The following is a 17,347-nucleotide window of genomic DNA, read 5'->3' on the forward strand; positions in this document are numbered from 1 at the left end:
CAAATTTTCAAACTATAATTTCCTAGATTTTTTTCTTTTTATGATTAATTTCTGAGTCACTTCAACATAACATTTTTCTGTTTCTGAACTGAATCAATGCTCATTTTGAATATTTTAACAGCTCATTTTCATTTGCAACAAAAAAATCTTGACTTTCCCATGGGACAAATTCTGTAGTTTCCATTCACATGACAGTTGTTTTGAAGATGCTATTAAAGTTTAAAGTATTGCTCAATAAAGAAATGAAAGATATCTGTAAATCCTTTCTGATATCTTAAATAAGCAAATAAAACATTTCTAAGTTCAGGGGGGACATAATGATAGGCAAGCATTTAATTAAAACCTTTGCGAATATGCTTCATGTTATATGTTTAAGTCCAATAAAGAACATATAGGAGAGGAAAGTGGGACTCTGTCTACATGCAGAATGGGCAGAATGGTGGTTCAGATTCTTCACCCAACCTTAGAGGCACTTCGCTTCAATAGGAGCCTTTTTGTGCGATTTGGATCTCCAGATATTGAGAGCCTACTCCTGGGCATACCCATAATTGCTCTATGCTGAGTATTTCAGCACCTACCCCTTTCTTGAGAGCAATTGGGGTCCTGAAATGAAGTGCAGCTCTGTGGAAGTGAATTGTCAAACTTATCCTCCCTGACAGAAAGAAACATCCATCAAAATTAAGTAACTGCAACTAGTGATGGAGGTGGTCGTTGCTTTTTTATATAATGACCTTAACAAGGCGTAAGAAGTTTGGGTTCAGATCTGTCCTCAGCCTGTTCTCTTCCAAGCCTTGTCAGTTCAAAGTCCCATCCCCACCTGGCCAAAGGGTACTCTCACAACTGGGGTATAAATCATTGCAGAAGGAGTGGAAGGGCAAAGAGGACCTGAACAAGCTTTATTAAAGCTGTGACAACTTGCTGCAAAGCATGGCTCTTCATGGGGCCAGAGAGAGAGAAATAGAGGTAGGGGACACAAAAGGCACCTGGACTCTGTATCCCAGTTATTTGGTGTGGCAATATTGCAAAAGCAATACTTAGAGCAGGAGCTTTAACATTCACACCATCGTTTTCGTAAAATAGGCACCTAAACAGGCATTTGGTGTAAATCTGGTTTCAGTCCTTCAATGCCTTAATTCTCCAAGTAGAAAGATAGGAAAAATAATAGATGCCTTCTCACAGGGAGGATGTGAATATAAATTCTTGAACGTGCATGAAGGTCTCAGGCACTATCTTGATATTTTCCATAGCAATAAGTGGGATGAAATGAAACAATGTGTCTTTAGGTAAGGCATTGAACAAGTGGGCAGCTAGTAAGGATAACACAAAACATTAAATAGCCGCTTATGGCTTTGCAGCAATGTGTTATTAAAAAGAAGTTTAAGTGATAACACTGTGACAAAGAGTGTGATAAAGCTCTTTACTAGACAGAAAACACTGTTCTCTTTAACACTTCATGTCTCTGAAGGGATGAATGACCTAAATTCTGATCTCCAAAGAGGGCTGTTTAAAGACTCCATGGTTAGAATATGTTCTACTACTGATATTTAAAAACAGAGAAATGTCTTGAAAATACACAAATTTTCCCATGTTCGATACACAGAAAAGTTAGCTGGCACAGTCCTGTCAATGTGTTTTTCAGATAAACTGTTTATGTAACATGTCAAGCAAGAAAATATAGTATCTCCTGCAAATGGGTGGCGGTTGCATCTTTTTCAGTATGAAGTCATGTCTTTGTGTGACTGAACGTGACTGCATTCTCATATTTACTCTCATTCTGCCATGTGGCATATGCTGGACACATAAATATTTTATCTGTTTTTAGACTAGAATGGTCTAACAAGAGGTAAAATTATTTGAGTATGCAGAGAGGGTCTTGTAACAGATGGGATCACAGAGGAAAATACAAGCCACACAAAGGAGTTACTGACTTGTCACTAAGCTCCATTTAAGAAAGGGTCTAAGAGCATTGCTGAGAGAACCACCCACTTCCAGTTTACTCAGCATTTCATGAATGGTCTTGTTTATAGAAGTGGTTAAAATTTTTCAACCAGTCTCACTTCTTTGCACACAAATTACAGCTCTACATTCCTAAATCATACCTGTTTTTTGAAAGTTCCCTTTAGAAGTCACACAGAACGCTTGTGTATTTCTGTATTTACTGTACATAGATACATATTTTAGTAGCCCAAAATAATTTCAGTAAACAAACAAGAAATTGGTATCTAATAAAACCTTACATTCAATAAATTAGGGGTTTCTTTTGTTATCTTCCACCAGGATCTTAAAGCCCTATCTAGCTAATGCTTTCACTTTCCAGGATTAGAAATGCTTTTTAAAGTCATTTATCTTTTACTTAGCTTTTAATACAAACGATTAAAATGTACTAGATAGATATCAAAGAATTAATTCTATTTGATTTGCAAATGGCATGACTTTGGATCTTGAAAATCTGACCAACTACTTCCGTAGCTCAAATCTTCACTTTTTAAGATTTTTTTTTTGCTGAAATAACAAGAGTATTGCTCAGAATTTCTTGTTTACCCGTATGATTCTATAGTGTGGGAATTCAGCCTGTCGTGTAGGTAACCTTTCAGCATACTTAGGTGTCAAGCATTGGTATTCATTCTTTCAGAGCTGTCAGCAGTATCTGGGAGACTCTGAAGTCCAGCTTTTTGAAGTTTACCTGTGGGCACTGACTGCTTAGGAATTTCTGTTCTTTTATCCCCGAAAGGCCTCAGAGGAAGCAGATGTCACTGGTGAAGTGCTCTGCAAGGTCTAGCTCCCAGCTTCCGCTTGCACTCAGGAGAAACCACTGGAAGGGTCAAACTGACTTGGGCCACAAAGCCATCAGTACATAGATAATATGCAGCTCTGCCTTGTTTTCCAGCTGTTAAACTTTTATACCAGTTTCAATATGACATAAAACCCATCTTTGCATATGCTAGGTTGTTGTGTTGTGTCCAGTGTGGAGCTAACTGCCTACCACTTGGCATGAATTTTTGTTGGAGATGGTGTGCGAAGAGCTAAATGGAAGATAACCCATGAGCTATTGAAAGTTTCTTCTGGCTGATGAGGGATTTCAAAAAGTAGAGCAGTGCACCAGTTGTAGAGCCAATATACTTGAATCTAGCTCTCACTCTGTCATTCCTGGAATGGCAATGCAGAACAGCTGAAGTGCTTTTGCTAATAATTTCTACATCTAAAGTCTAGATGTGAGATATTTATGGTAGACAGATCATGTGATTTCGTTTTACTCATGGAGCTGCCAGAATTTGCTGATCTTCAGAGTGTGATATAGAGCTCATCCTAGCCCTCAGGCTTCTGCATAAAAACATCTGGTGTGCATGAAGAAAGTGTTGAAATGGGTGGCAAATTCAGTCTTCAGTGCTTCTACTTGGAAAAGAGCCAGCTACCACTTCAGCTGAGAGAAGAAGCCCTGGGGAGAGCAGATCACAGGTGAATGAGGAAGAGGACTGTAATCTTGCATTGGCGCACCCTGCAAAGAAAATGTAACTAATTTCAGGTGTATGGTCTAACGGGTGATTTCCTTTGGCTTTTTTATTAAAAAAGTGGCTATCAAAGGGGATTGTTAATTCAAGGGGAATTTGTTTACTTTTCTAGGTTTTCTCTGAAACTGTGAAAAGCCTGCAGTTCTTTCCAGGTATCAAAAAGTCTTCCATCCTGCATGCCAAATTTAGAGCCCTTTGAGTTTCTAACCTGACACAGCATCATCTGGTGGCAGAAATGCAATACAGCAGTATTTCTTTTCCCTTCTTTTGGGAAAAAGGATTTACTATTTCTCAGTCTGTCTTGTTTTTTTCCACTTTCTTCCTTCAAAATTTTGCCACTGCTTAGCTCTTTTTTGACATCTTTGTGCTGACAAGGGAAGTTTAGATTGATGGCCTCTTACATTCTTCCGGTCAGAGAAGATGAATCAAAGTAAATTGTTTTACTAGCTAATAAAACCAATCAACTTCTTCTTGGCAAAAATAACACAGAGAAAAGGAGTTCAGGGAGCACTGACTGGTAAATGACAGGGGAAGGCAGTTGGATGTAATACAGTGGTGGTGTTTGCTAAAAACTGAAGGTGGCTGTAGGCAGCTTGCCAGTTTGTTCAGACTGAAACTTAGCTCTCAGCTCAGGAGGGAACTATCTTAGTCTGTTAGGTCTGTAGTATGAATGAATGTAGATTTGGTTTTGTAACCAGAACTAATATGATTTAAAATAGCCAAGCTATTTTACTGCATAGTTGACCATGGATATATTTCTGTTCCTCTTCTGTTCACTGTTAGTTAAAGAACAGGTGATTCTTGGAAAGAAAGCTATATTTGTAGACCATTATGCCATTAAACCTGTCATTTTTTGTTTTAGGTGGAATATGCTTCAGAAAATTACAAAAAAGCCCACAGAATAAAATCCCTCATGTGATAGCTATCCTTCAGCCTCAGGACCATGTATTGCTATTTATTGATATAAAACTTGCTGCTATTTTGGGCAGAATCCTGATTCAAAGATTCCTGTTTGGATCACTCTTACCAGGGATTATGTCTGGCAGACATCAGATCTACGCCAGAATTTGAGAGATTCCATCACAGACATTGGAAAGAGCAACCTTGGGCTCTATCGTAAGTAATACGTTCTTTTACTTTTAGTAGCACTGACAATGGTCAAAACCCCAAGGAATTTCACTGTTTAGCCTTGATAGCCAATGTGCATGCAATCTGTGAAACATTTTAACATTTTTCTTTCTGGCCTTCTTTTTCAAGAGCTTAAAGAGTCTTCAGGGCCTGGGAGCCAGCATGGTGATATATGCTGCATGTCTGCCAAAAGAATCCAGCATCTGCTGAACTCAAAGCAGTGATGACCACACAGGGAGGATGCTATGCTCCTATCCTCTCATCTTCAATCAGGTCACCACATAGGTGCATAAGGGCTTCTATACTGTATCTGTACTGCTAAATCGCTCGTGCCGTATTTCCAAGAAAATCTTCAGTGATTTGTAGATCTTGTTCAGCAGATATGGAGACTACTTCTATTCCTGGACAGGGCTTGTCTTGCTTTCCCGTTCATTTCTCTCACTTGCCCCCTCATACTCTACCTCACAGCAAGTTACAGCACCTGGTCCCTGGCTGCACCTTGACTTCTGTACTTGAAGCCCTCTGGTTCTGCTCTGCCCTTCAGCCTCAGACCTATTGGTTGCTCATTATGTTTCTCTTGAACATCTTCACTTGCTCTTTTCCAAATTACTAGCTCTCCTGAAGCCTGGTTTTAAAAATTGTTTTCATTTTTAGGGAAGCACATGGATTTGGTGATTTTTAGTGAAAGGATAACAGAAAAGCTTATCCAGACAGATGTGCGCCCTCGGTAGTTAAGAGTACTCATGTGGAAGTGGTGCTTAAAAACTGCTAAAGTTCTTTAAATAGAAATATCTTCACATTTCTAAGCAAAGCTTCTGATGAGTTTCTTCACAGCCTGGGCATATGCAGTTTGGAGACAGTGAAGTGAGGCTTGATTAAATTCTGTGTGAACGTTTCAAGTTCTGGAATAGTGCTGACATCTGCTGTTTATTCTTACCACATACATTAAACATAGGATAGGGAATTACTGCCTCTGTGCTTTTTGCTGTCTCATTTCCATGCAAATATTGCAAGTCATTTTATTTCCCACAAAGTAACATTAATGGAAGTCACAAGATACAGTAAAATTTACCATGGTCAATAAAGGTGTGGGATTTTGAGACAAGAAAAAAGGAGTTCACAGCAAAGAAGAAACTGAATATTCATCCTTTTAAATGACCATTGATGTTTTTAGGTGAGAAAAGGGCTTCAGAAAGGTGGGCTAAGGAATGAAGTTCCCTGTGCACAGGGCAAATATTTAGCCTGAAAGCTCTTTGGTGCAGAGACCACTTTTCAGTCATCCATTTCTACAGGAGCTCTTAAAATGCTGGAGTCCTAATCCACATCCAGGAGAGCTGGCTGCTGTGGCAGGATGAAAGAATTACAACAATAGTGGAAGAGCACAGCTGCCTCCTCCTCCTCACGTGCCTCCATGCCAGGCTTCAACATGGCCCAGCTGCATCAGTCCAAGGGGACTCACCTGCCAGCAAGGCCACAAACATGGGTACCGGTCAAGGTCGCCTGAGCAGGTGTCACTGCTGAGCACTCCAGGGAGTGCACGCAAAGAGCTGGCGTGAGACACCAACTTGTTTCATACAGGTTTTGAAAGAGCTATCATGGGCCATTTTGTCACTGCTAGGGCTGGGCTGGATTGGCAACATGCAATGTGCTTTGCATTTCAGCTCTTGCCAGGCATCCTCCCTTCTATCCTCACCCTCCAAAATTGTTCAGGACAGAACAGTTTTAGATGACGAGATTTTTTTTGTGATGAGGTCGCTGTTACAACAGACAGCAGGGAGAAGACAAGCACAGGAGGGGCTGTGGAAATCCCAGGTGTATCCTGTTAGTGTGGCACCCGAGAACACTTCCTGTTTCCATTCTCAAAAGAAAGCATATCTTTTATCTAAACTAAGTGGCCACATGCACTGATCTATGCAACTATGGTGGTTGTAAATTGCATTTCCTTTACTAGGCATTGCAATTAATCACACAGATATTTCCGGTTTTAGGATCTGCTTCCTATGACAAATATCGTGAGTCAGAGACAAGCAAAATTTTCAGATTGGTTTTAAAATGCAAAAGCCTTTAAAATAACATTCCAGTTCTTTTTGTCTGCATTGTGATATTACAGTCCATTATAGTTTCTCTTTTCAAAACTTTTCACCACAGCTGTCAAGCCTGTAATATTTTTTTTTTCTTGTAAAATGTCTCATTCTCATTCGTGTGAATCCAGAAGCTAGGCTTTTAAGACGCTTGCAATTACATTGGGAGAATTGTGCTGCAGCCTTCCTGGGAGACAATGATAGTATTTTAATGATGTCACTGCCAAGGGTCAGGTTTCTGGAGTCTTTGGCTTTGGTTCTGCAATGACTTCCAATGAATATGCTGAAGTTGGTAGGGTTCCCTCAGGAGCAAAGGTGGCAGCAGGTTATATCATTGAGAAAAGCTTAAGTCATAAATACAAAGTAAAACCAAAATATCAATCCTAGAAAAAGCTGTGAATTTGAATATTCTTTGCATTATAATAGAAGCATTTGTATTCCCTTTCTTAAGAGAGCACAAACATGAACAATAGTGTGATAAAAAGACAATAATATGCCTGGCACTGAAAATATTTAACTTTTTTGCATATGAATTAAATTAACAAGTACAGTCAGTCTCAAACTTGTTATTATTATGTAAAAATAGTAATAAGTGAAATTTAGAAAACATTCAAATCCCATGAAAGATAATTTCAGTAATGGAAATTAGAAATAAATAGGTGACATATGACACTGTCTTGGGCTAGAAAAGATCTCGACCTTGGAGTTATAGTCTCAGTGAGTACAAATAATCTCTAAGAAGTCACTGAAGTTTCACATTAAGCCAAAGCTGGGGCTGGCACAATGCCTCCATCTTGGTCTCAGCTGGGAACTGGCCCATGCTCCCTGCACCCCTGAGACCGTGGGAGAGCACGATGGGTTTCCAGCATGCCCGTGTGCCCCTTTAGGGGCCTGTATGTGCCCAGGGAGCTGCTGGACTCAGAGTAGCTGTCCTTACTTACACAGCTGAGGGTTTCCCTGCATGCACATGGTATCACAGCGCGCTTGGCCTCCCATCACGCCCCAAAGGGGGTGCAGAGCAAAGAGGAGAAGCAGAGCCATGCCTTGCTCATAGTCACTGCTGCACAAGCACCACTCTCCCTGCCTGCAGGGGATGATTGGTGGGGAGGACAACAGGTAACCCCCTGCATGAAGAAATTTCCATTGAGTTTTATTTTGTGCAGCTTCACAAAGTTGCGAGAGTTGCTTTAGGTTTCATGGCATCGCACAGTTCATTTCACAGAACGGAGAAAGCTGTGGAGAGCATGAGGGCAATTACAAGTCAGACCTAAGGAATCAGTGGCATTTTGAGTCTTCTGTGCTAGAGAGTCTTTGCTATATTAAAGACCAGTGATTTTATTTTGCAAAATCCTTTTAGTTAAACTTCCCCTGCCATATACCCAAACTTTTGTCTCACTAGCCACTCAAATTTTATTTATTCAGCCATTAGAATTTTTGACAAATTCACCTTTGGCTGAATTACTAGTTCTCCACAAGATGCTTTGGTGTGACTACATTATTTTGACATGGCTGTGAGGGGTGACGCTCTCTAAGTGGTACTTTTGTTATGACTCTCATTCCTGAAATGGGACTTGATTTTCATGGTCAGTTAGAGAATTTGGTGGGAGAGCTGGAGAAGATGCAAAGTGTAACAATGACAGAGATAGTCAGTGACATTAACCTGCTCTGATGCCTGTGTATAATTGAAAAGAAGCCAGAGACACGGAAAATAAAATTGAGGTTTCAATGGTGTGATTAGCTGATGCAATCCTATTGTAGTCTGAGATGCCCATGGCAATAACCTGTAAACTGATAAATAAAATAGTTTTCATCACTTACTTTAAACAAGAGTTTTTCTTAAACTCCCATTAATTTAATAGGATTTGACTGGGAAAGACCTTACTACAGGTGTCCACATGCAAGTGTTTTTAACAAATCAAGCTTGCATAAATTCTTTCTCTAAGGCTGAGCCTCACAAGAGCATCTTGTAATTTTGCTCTTGGTGCTTTGGAGTGCTCAATGACTTTTTTCCCTGTGGGAATCCTCATGAGAATCCTCATCCTCCCTACAGGAGCAGGGATTAATCTTAGCTCTACTTCTACAGGTCCCAGTACACTGCCTGTTGTGTAATTCTTCAGGGGCAGCACCATTACCTGACTTAGACAGGTGGTTAGTCTTTCTCTCCTACTCTGTCTCTCACTTTTACTGACAAAGCCTCACATCCAGTCTCCTCTTCTTGCCATTGCTTAGATCTTGGGGATGATTCTTATTAATACTAATGAGGGGTTGCTGCAAGGAGCAACCTACAGAGAGAGTACCGCAGTGAGGAAAGGAAAAATCTGTTCTCCACTTCTGCTGCTTTTGGACAAGAAATGATGTGCATATAGTGCAGTAGGGAAGGTTCAAGGTAGACATTAGGAGTAAAAAACCCGCTTTTAATGGCCAGGAGAGTGAAGTGCTGGAATAGATTGCCTTGGGAGATGGTGGAGTCTATGGAAGACTTTAAAAACAAGCGAGACGAGCACTGTCAGGACTGATATGGATAGTGCTGGTCCTGCCTGACGGCAAAGGGATGGAGTTTGTGACTTTCCGGGTCCCTTCCATCCAGAAATTACTTTGCTACACACAGTTTGGTTTTAACTAGGTGAGCTGCTATTGTTTCTGCTTGAACTTTGATACCTTTATGTTACCAAGATTGGGCCTCGCGCTCATGAATACCCAGGTGAATGTAAACTAACACCTCCTCTCCTTTGCTGTCCCTTTACACAGCTGGGGCAGTGGAGAGCAGCAGGTTGTAAATGGAAGCTGGGTGCACCATATTTAGTTCCTTTATCCTCTCTGCAAGCAAAGAATCTTTTAGCATCTTCCAATAGCATAGAAGGAGGAGGAACTGGGCTATAAATTAAATGCAGGAAGAATCAATAGGAAACTAGCCTGCAGCATGTGTAATCTTGGTTAAAAGATTGTGCTCTTATAAATGCAATGCTTTGCAAAATCTCTCTTTTGCTCTTATAAACTCTCTTACTTGGTGTTTCTGTAGTTCCTGCTACAATGGTGCTCTGAGGTTTGAGTGCACTGTTGTAACAAGCTGGAGAGGAAGGAAGCATCTATGGAAATATTACACCTTTGCTCCATCCTACTATAAGACGACACCTTCTAAGAGCACGAAGAGCTTGTCCCTTTCTTTTTATGTTTGCTCTGTTAGGTAGTGGCTTTTAGCATGTATATCAAACTAAGCAAACAAAAAGCACACACAGTAATCGTGGACTACGTATGATACAGTTTCTTCCTGCATTTTCAGGTTTGAACATTAACTGCATACAGCCAAGAAAGGATATGAATATACAGATAGAAAAAAAATACTACTTAATTACTATGCAAGCTAGTTAGTGCCTAGACTCATTGCGTTTTTCAAAGAGACTCTTAAAATACTGCATCAATACAAGTGACTGAATACAACCAGGATGGAAGAGGGCTTGGTATGTATCATTTGGCAATAGTGTATAATGGGTATAATATTTGTAACAGCTGTTAGGTACTCTGAAGCTACACCACATTTATGGAATTTTCCATTGAGCTCTAAATATTCAGGTCACATACACAGTTAAATTTCCAGCAGTGGCAGTACAGATAAAAGCACTCCAAACGTATGCCATAATTGTGCTCTATTTAGAGAGTGCAGCAACTCAGGCATTTTCACAGCAGTCATCTTAGATACGATATACATTCTGCTTTATAAATGCCAATTCATTAGCACATGTAACACATAGCATGCTGCTTTTAAGAAAAAAGAAGGAAAATGCTGTGTTTCAGTGAGGAGTAAACATACTGAAATAACCTATTACTTAGAAGACAGAAAAGAAAAATGCCGAGAAAAATGCCAACTTGTTTCATCCTGTATGCGAAGATGATCTGTGGAAGATCAAAGTCCATTTTGTAAGAGGTTTCAAATAAGTCACTTTGAGTATCCATAAAATAATTGTAAAAAAACTTAGTTGATTGGAAATCACCCCTTTAGGATATTGAATTGCAATACATGAAATCTGCAACAGAAAGAGTATACCTTTCTGTTACCTAAGAACTGGATATGGTTTTATAATACAGTGAACTAGCATGAATGTTTTTTTTTAATTATTGATAGTGATGCTAATCTAGCTACAATTCCATGCTGAAAGAAAGACAACAATATTATTTTGATGCTTCATGCTAAAGGCTTTTTACATTTAGCAACTACTGAGCCAGCAAGTCTGACCAAAAATGGATACTACAAATAAAGGTCAAATCATTCTATCACTGCAATAAATTCAAATAAAACCTCTAGAAAACACTGGAGCTAAAAACACGTTTTTGTTTATTACCCTGAAGTGGCCAAGAAGGAATGCTTGCCTGTTGTACTATCAGTTTTGAGACAACTAGCATAGCTATGTGAGATCAGGTATTCATGAAAAGTAAGTCAGTTCAGTCAATCAGATTGAGTTCCTGGTCTTGCTGGGCTTATGAATAAAATATTTTGTACATTTTTTTACAAATGAAAATGCTCTGTCCTGAACAGCATAAATATTAATCAGTTTTAAGATTTATTATGATTGTAAAATCTGTCCATGACCAAAATTTGGATTATTAAACTCTATTTGTTAGTTGCCTTTTTTGTGACCTTTCTTTTGTAAGTTCAGTTCATATTAGAGGAAGATGATAAAAAAAATTGACCTTACATCTTCTTCAAGCTAGAAGCCCAAGGGAAACAGAAAGACCTTTTGCTCTCTCCTTTGCCCTTATGCTGCCCTTTCTCCTATAGTATCTGAGTAATTCGTCCCATGCAGAAGTTTAGTCCTGAGACTAAAACCTGGAGGAGGTCTGCACAGAGGTGAGGCCTGGGATCAAGGTCATGGCTAGAACATAGCTACAATTCTTTGTTACTGCATATGTTTTCTGCAGCCAAGGAAAGCTAGTTATAAAAAAAGTTGATGGCTCTGGCAAGTCTGGCAATGAAGCTTTACAACGTTACGGCCCCATTGGCCACATTTTCTCTTTCTTGCAGGAGTTTACAGCCCCTTTATCAGAGTTGGCAAAAGGGAACGCCTGATTCATGCCAACCACTCCAGCTCATGCCAGGGTGTATAGGCCTGAACTGTCAGCAAAGGTACGATCAGCTCCTTGAAATAGTGCAGGACAGACACACGTTCCCTCTGGCCAGCTTGGCTTTGGGGTCCATCGCCTGTACAGAGAAACTGGAGGTAACACCGAAGCAGGCTGTAGGCTCTTGCTTTGCTTGGTGGGAGCCCAGGCCCTGAGATGTCTGTGAGTGGTGCACAAGAGCTTCTCGTGCTGGATCACAGCAGGGTATGTGGGCTAGTGGAAATGGTCTAGGGGCTCTCTGAAGCTCCTAGAGGAAAAATGCTGCTGTTTCTTGCGTGCCTTCCCACCCTTCAGCACCTCAGACCAAGGACTACTGTAGTTCAGGTTTCTTCTCCTTCCGACATGCACCTGGGTCTGACAGAGAAACAGTGCCAGAATATCATGCAGTATCTGAAAGGGGACATAGACCAATTATTCAGCACCTCCCAAGACTCCTACCTCTTTTCCTCTCTGCCCTTGACATCCAGATTTATTGAACTGTTGGCCATGTTAGGAGTTGTTTCTGCTGGACAATACCTACCTTAAAACATTGCTCTAATTTGAGCCAAGGAAGGGCAGAAGAAACCGAAAGGCAGAGAACCTCCTTCACTTTGCCCTTTCTGCAAGATAACAGCATCTTGGAGAACAATTACAATAACTTACTCCTAGTTTCAAGACACCGAGTTGATTATTACAATTCTGATAAGACTTGGACTGTTCAAGGGGAGTATTAGTTTTCTTTCATGTTTTTCAGAGGATAAAGCTTTCATGGAGTGACACTCAAACTCTATTAGAGGCCTCCTTCTAGCCATCTGCCCTCCAAATGCCACGAAGCAAAAATAGATTTCCAGATTCATTTAACTGACTCACAATGTTAGAAGAAAAAAAATCCTCACTTTAGGAAGTATTTGGACATCAAACACCATGACCACATGGCGTTCCACAATTTCTATCACTAAGCCTTTGACTAAAAGGTCTGATCCACCTTGGTGATATGGCTGGATGAACTGCGCCTATAACTCTGGTTCTTTGATGTCCTACATTGCTTTGGGTTTATTATAGAAATGTTTAACCCGGATGCCATAAATGTAGAGAAAAACTGCAGGCATATAAAGATGCAATCATGAAATAACAGCAAGATATTTTTGATAGCGTGCATGCAATGCCTTATAATACTGTGGCTCTAAACAAACAAACAAACAAACAGACTCATCTGTCTAAACCAAATTGCAGATGCATTTAAATTTTCCAAGACTGACTTATGAATGAAAAATAGGAAACCGGCATTAGAAACTGCAAACAGGGCTTGATCATCCATCAGATGGACAAACCTGATGGCCTGAGAAGGCTGCTGATTGTATCAGGGTTTTGTCTGTTTGCTTTCTTAGTTAGTTCTTTCTATAGTCATTTCTATTTTCTACCATTTGTGCAGTCTGTCTTGCAGTTAATACAGGCAGAAACAGTTACTGCAAAAACAGTGGAAGGAGCAAGGAGGCAGCCCTCACTGGCCCCTTTGATTTAATTTTGTCATGTGCCTCTGTCTGCAGTCTGCAGCATAAAATAAAAAAGATTTAAAGTTGAGCGGTCTGAACATTCTCTCAGCATGTGCAGGTCACCCGATCAGTTCTCTGGCAGGCCCTGACGCACAAGCCTCTTGAGCTAATAAACCTTGGAACCCCGTGGCTGAATTTCAGCACACAAAGTTAATGTAAATAAATCAGCAGTTACTTTTTTTTTGGTCATTTTAGATTTTGACACCTTTTTCCCCACTGAAGATTAAAGAAAGAGTTCATCACAGAAGTACAGACAACAAATTCAACGACTAGCTCCCTTGAAACAGCTGAAAAACTTTACGGATCTAACCTTCATGTCCTTTTAAGCCAAGTCTCTCTAATCTTTCAAATCCAGTTCAATCTTATTATCAACTCACTTGGCAGAATTAATATTGTAAAATGGGTCCTCTGCCAAGGTTTTTTTACATTCAGTTTCTTTCCTGCCAATTCAATTACAAATTCTTTCTTTACAAAATGTAATCATATATAACAAATTAAGGCATGCAAAAAGACCAAAGAATGTATGGCTGACTATGCTACACCCTATAGAGGTAAGTAGCCTGACAAACTGCACTTCTCAGGAGAGGATATTAGACAGCTATATTTATGCTGTAATACATTCAACTCTACACAGCGGGTAGAAATTAAAACAAGCTTATCCAGATCTATCAGAAATGAAGGTTGTTTCATTTTCACACTGATATATCAAAAATAAGTGATGCTAAATGGAGATCTCTCGGTTTTGATTTGGGTAATGGAACATTTACCCACTTTGTCTGCCTAGCCCAGAACACCAAATGTGTTATAACTTCATTACTTAGCACCAAAACAAAACTAATTTGGTGATTTACTGCTAAATCACTGCTGTTCCCAGCAAGGCTTATTAGAATTTAGAATTACTTTGGCCACACTGGGGATGGTAACAATTGTGCTAGCAATGTGCTAATGACCTGAGCTCAGAGTAAAGACACAGGGATGATTTGTATCTATGTATTGTCTAGGAACCTGTTCATACCAATTGTATTGTCACCAAACATAGGGTTGTGAAGAATGATCGAATTACTTGTGCAATGGTAATAGGTTTCCTGTGGACCTTTCGTTCAAAATCTAGGATGTGACCATTATGAACAACTGTTTGAAAACTATCAGTAGTCACAGATTGGGACATGGCCATCATGTGAATCTAGCTATTACCTGAACACACATAACATTCTCAAAATCTTTTCATTAAAAGATAAAGAGGTGTTTTTAATATTGAATGAATAAAGAATTCTAAATCTATTTACCTAAAGACTCATTAAAAATAAACAACACTGCATATGAGCCAAGACTCAGGGACCCAAGTTGTGAAAAAATTCAATAAATCACTGCATTGAATGCAGAAGAAAATTTCATTGAAAAAATTGGCCTTGGCATTTCATGACATCTACTGCAAAAAAATAATGTTATTATTTCAGGTCACTAGAGGCCTTGGGTTACTCTGGCCTACTTGCTCTTATGTAAAAAGGTTATAGAAAAATACACACACTTAAATACACACACTAGAAGACTTTTCAGCAGCTCCCAGCGAGCTCATGAGGAAACTCTGTCTCTCTCAGAGACAAGCTACATTTGGTCAGCAGAGATAAGCAGGGCTTTTTGTCTGCCCCTGAAGTTTCCTCAGGTTCTTCCTGAGATTTGGCACTGCTTATGAGCAAAACCAAATGAGTCTGTAGTTTCCCTTGGGTCAGTCCTGCAGGCTCATTTGAATAAAACCTTTCAGTACTTACCGATAGCTAGACTTATAGGATGACTGTCACCGCCAGTGGCTATGTCCTGGGGAATGGTAATAGCCTGGGGTGGTGAATAGGCATGATGAGGAAACTCTGCCTGAGTGGATTTACATCCACTTATTTCCAGTCTTGTTCACAAATCCTGGCACAGGTTGGTGACTGTGACAGCCAAGGTAGTGGTTACCTCCCAGGAATTAAGATTCGACTTTAGTGTAATCGTAGGACATCTGACAACATGTAGTGAAAGAGTTTAAAAAGAAAAGTTTGGACAAGTGGCTGCTCCATCTTGCCCATTTTATGATGTAGCAGTCACTAAGCTGAATAATGCAGCTGTGTCTGGTACTTTCATTATCTTTCCTCCTGTCCAGAGACATAAAGAATGTGAAAATCCAGAAGATTATTTTAAAAAATTCCTTTTGGCATTGGAATTTTAGTAATAGGATTAAGTGGTGATGTAAGACTGCATTGTTTAGAGAAGAAGGACCAGGCAGATCAAGCACAGAGCTGTCCTCAGAGCTGGAAATGTTTCTTAATTGGTGAAAAAGGGCGACATCCACTCAGGAAATCCCCGTTCTGACCTTGTCTCAGTTACCACATTCCTCCGAATCACAGTCTGTCCCTCACCTCTAACCCTGAAACAGGGTTAATCGTCTACTTCACAGACAGGCTCTGAAGCTATAATCAATTAATAGATCGATCATATTATTAAGTGCCAAACACCTACAATGGCCCAATTAACTCTACAGGGCCCCCAGGAAAGTGCTGAACCATCCTCCAGACCTGAACACCTTTTCATACACAGCACAGCTCTATGCTACATGGAGAGACTGTCAATACCAGGATGATCGAGGTGTACATACAGCGACGAACACAGAGGCCTGCCAGACTCATGGTGCGCATGGCTCTTTTGGTCCATCTCTAAGAAAAATTCAACTTGTTATCTCTTATGGACCCAGAGGTTTTAGGTCACATACAGGAAAGTTTGCTAAACTTCAGTTCTGATCATTTTCTTTTCATGTGAATGTTTCACAAAAGAACTCTAGAAAATAGGAATGGTAACCAACCACTGGTCCTTCTGACCAATTTTCATGGCTTGCTTTTCATTCTAACTAGTCCAATAAATTATTTAATTAGTATAACTATTCACAAGTCTTTTGTGTATGTATTTTGCACACTCACCCGTACTTCTGTCACTTACCTCATTTTGACTGATCACAGTATGAATAAATTCTTTTTAGTAGGATTTAACCACTGTAACGTGCCATTGGGAAAAAAGTGTCTCTCAGTATTCCCAGTATTTAACAAAAAACATTTGAAATAACAATGAAACACATATTCTGCAAAAACAGAAAAGAGCAGGGCTCAGCAAACTTGAGGAAGGTCTGTCTCCAGTCTGGTTTGAGTGAGACCGAGAAGTTTTCACAGACTGTACTTGAGTCAGCGCCTGAACTAAAAATTGGCTGTTCTGTTCCATCAGTTCATCTTATAAATTAGTATTTTGCTTACTCCAGGCAGATTATACATCTTCCAAATAAAAGTTTTTAACTAATACAACTTAGAAATATGTTAAATGAGACAATTTTGAATGCCCAGCACAAAAGCTGCCAGCAATAGCCTTTTTATAGTCTTGCCATTTCTGAAATATTGTTTAGAATTGCCTTGGTTCTTCAAGTCTGATCAAGGTCTACATAACAAGCCAAAGCCAAAGCCAAAAGTCAGTGGCAGAAGGCCCAAGTCCTAAGATTACAATTTCTGTCTCCAGTCCTTTTCAAATGATTTGAACATAACCTTTCTAAATGGAGTATGGATAGCCAGTGACTTACTATGAGGGGACTGGGGATAACCTGCATAATGGAAAAGCTTATATCCAGCCTGCGTGCTTCTGTGCTGTGCTGCATTTATGGGAGCAATTTAGCCACTTTTGTGCGGTGCTGCCTCTGCTGAGGCTGGTGATGCACTGCCAGGGTCTTTGGCACTCTAGCCGCAGGTTGGTCCCCTGCTTGGCCGCCAGCTGCCCACAGCTGCCTGTGGGTTGACTGCAAGCCCCTCTTCCATCTGAATGCCTGTTGTAACACTACAGAGTGCTTTCCAAGTGAAAAATACAAACATGCTGCTGTGTTGTATCAAACATAAAGAGATCAACCTGAAGGAAATTATGCAGTCACTACCAGCCCTCCCAATTTTAATACTATAAAACACAGTAGTCCTTT

General features: G+C 40.0%; 2 long non-coding RNA genes across 2 annotated transcripts in view; one reads left to right on the forward strand and one right to left on the reverse strand.

Moving 5' to 3' along the window:
* Nucleotides 1-1,405: 1,405 nt before the first annotated feature.
* The window catches only part of LOC135327773 (uncharacterized), a 48,656-nt gene continuing 32,714 nt past the window's right edge, over nt 1,406-17,347 (reverse strand). The window contains exon 2 of the long non-coding RNA XR_010388150.1: nt 1,406-3,496. This is a non-coding gene — a long non-coding RNA (uncharacterized LOC135327773). The remainder of the gene's footprint in view (nt 3,497-17,347) is intronic.
* Nucleotides 3,620-8,537, forward strand: LOC135327772 (uncharacterized). The gene is made up of 3 exons (XR_010388148.1): nt 3,620-3,661; nt 4,372-4,625; nt 4,767-8,537. It is a non-coding gene; the product is annotated as an uncharacterized LOC135327772 (long non-coding RNA).

This window comes from Dromaius novaehollandiae, chromosome 1 (genome assembly GCF_036370855.1).
Source record: "Dromaius novaehollandiae isolate bDroNov1 chromosome 1, bDroNov1.hap1, whole genome shotgun sequence".
NCBI classification, from domain to species: domain Eukaryota; kingdom Metazoa; phylum Chordata; class Aves; order Casuariiformes; family Dromaiidae; genus Dromaius; species Dromaius novaehollandiae.